Source organism: Penaeus chinensis, chromosome 43, assembly GCF_019202785.1.
Source record: "Penaeus chinensis breed Huanghai No. 1 chromosome 43, ASM1920278v2, whole genome shotgun sequence".
Classification (NCBI taxonomy): Eukaryota; Metazoa; Arthropoda; class Malacostraca; order Decapoda; family Penaeidae; genus Penaeus; species Penaeus chinensis.
In genome coordinates, this window is record NC_061861.1 from 1,599,062 (window position 1) to 1,601,561 (window position 2,500).

The 2,500-nt window shown below is 34.3% G+C and overlaps 1 non-coding gene across 1 annotated transcript; it reads left to right on the forward strand.

Annotated features, from left to right (window-relative positions):
• Positions 1-2,425: 2,425 nt before the first annotated feature.
• Positions 2,426-2,498, forward strand: Trnaa-agc. Its single transcript has one exon. It is a non-coding gene; the product is annotated as a tRNA-Ala (tRNA).
• The last annotated feature ends 2 nt before the right edge of the window (positions 2,499-2,500 follow it).

Below are 2,500 nucleotides of genomic sequence, written 5' to 3' on the forward strand. Positions count from 1 at the left end.
TTTGATCTCCCTCTCTCTCTCTCTCTCTCTCTATCTATATATATATATATATATATATATATATATATACATATACATATAATATATATACATATACATACATATATATATATATATATATAAAGAGAGAGAAAGAAAGAGAGAGAGAGAGAGAGAGAGAGAGAATGTGTATGTGTGTATATATATATATATATATATATATATATATATATTTATATATATATATATATATATTTATACACATGTGTGGTATTCTGTGGTATTCTTCATAAAGGTAGTTTTCATTAATATTACTCGCTTATATAAACAGGGTGTGCCTTAGAAATTACTGTCACTTTTAATTTAGAAAAATATGTTTTGCATGCTAAAAAATATTATATGCGTGTACTGGCTGTGATCCATAAATGTTCTTTCAACCATAATTGTAATCATGATAACTTCTTTTCTGTACAACATTTATTATCTCCCAATTTATTCTGGTTTTGATTTAACATCGAATGGGGTGGTTGGTGGAAGGTCTGGTCATTGTTATGGAATATTATTTGGATTAGAACTGGATATATTTGAACTGGTTAGATTGGGTTGTTTGGTTAGGCTGGGTTGGGTTGGGTTGGGTTAGTCAGGCTGGGTTTGGTTAGGCTGGGATAGATTAAGTTAGGTTTGGTTATATCGGATTAATTTAGTTAGGTGTGTCAAGTGAGGTAAGGTTTAGTTTGATCAAAGTACATTAGATTAGGTAAGAACTGCTCAGCGTGGGAAAAGTCAGGCATGTTTACATTTGACCCCCGACTAATTTATAAAAATCGCCATGATCCCGTGCAATGTCTGACATCTTTTTAAATAAGGTTATTGCTAGTCATGAATGGTATAATAGTGTCAGTAGCTATAGGACAAGAACACTGTATGGAGAAATTCCAATTTATTGATATGTGAGAATTAATTATATGTGGGCACTGTAGGTTTAATTCAGTTTAATTCGACGTCCAATTTTCATATTGTTCCAAGGCCCCCTAGGACGTACCCGCGTGCCCCAGGTTGGAAACCGCTTGACAAAATTAAAAGTTACGAGTTCGTAAATTTTCAAATGGGTTGGTCGGGTTAGACAAAGCTGCACCAGAAACTCTGTATGTAAGAAATTATCTGTCAGAAAAATAAAAAAGTAAAAATAACAGCAACAGCAACAATAATAGTAATGACGATGATGATGATGATGATGATGATGATGATGATGATGATGATGATGATGATGATGATGATGATGATGATGATGATGATGATGATGATGATGATGATGATGATGATGATGATGATGATGATGATGATGATGATGATGATGATGATGATGATGATGATGATGATGATGATGATAACAAAATGTAGTTTTCAGAGAATCCTGATGTGTGTATATATAAACTTGGACTTTTTTTTACCATATTCATACTAGCGATGTTTTGAACTAAATCCCCTGAAATACTACACGAAAGTACTCCATGCTCCTACAATCTTCCACAAAGTTTTCAATATGACAGAGTCCGGCCTTATTCCGTATAAACGAACAGCTCACAGGGAGGACTGCGAAGATTTATCTTTTCTCGCATTTATCTTATTTGTTATGAACGATTTTGTGCACATCCCGCCCACAAAAGGTACACAGAAATGCATTGTATAGGTGTGCAAAAGCTTATTTGATGAAGAATAACTATTACGAAATCAGAGCCTCGAATTGCAATTAAAAATGCAATATCTGGAGAACGAAACTTAATCGTAAACAAACCAGAGACGTACAATAATAAGCAAATTCAATAGATTGAATATATTGCATGAATATATGTAATACATTTCAATACAAGAATATTTCCCATCGATATAATTACTTCGTATACTATCAATAATAATATAAGCAAATATTTTCATGTTTATCCTGCAACAGAATTAGCTCTTCCTTGAGGCCCATAGGGTTCGATGCAGACAGGTCGCTTAGTCACCGAAAAAAGTTACTAATGGACTAGCTATATATGGCGATTTGTTTCCCATGAAAGTACATTTAAAACTTTGTCTTGGAGAAATGGATTGCAATATAAGATTAATTTCCACTAAGAATATATAGAATCATATGAAATGCAAAATAAATACTGGATATCAATTACTTACACACAAATTACCTATCTAAACCCCTTTTAACAAGAGGACAATATCAAGCTACGTCTCCAGAAGAAAAACAACACCAAATCTCGTAAAACCCTTGGTAACATACCAGAAGCAATTCCTAAAATATATATATATCCCAGTATCCCCAAAATGTATACACGTTTTCTCAGACGAACGTTTTCTTTAACAGTACGAGCAGCCGCCTCTGTTGCCGGCAGTCAGTGAGACGCTGGACCTCGCTATGTTAGGTTCCACCAAGCTCTCTATTTACTCACAAGGGGATGTAGCTCAAGTGGTAGAGCGCTCGCTTAGCATGTGAGAGGTACGGGGATCGATACCCCGCATCTCCAAT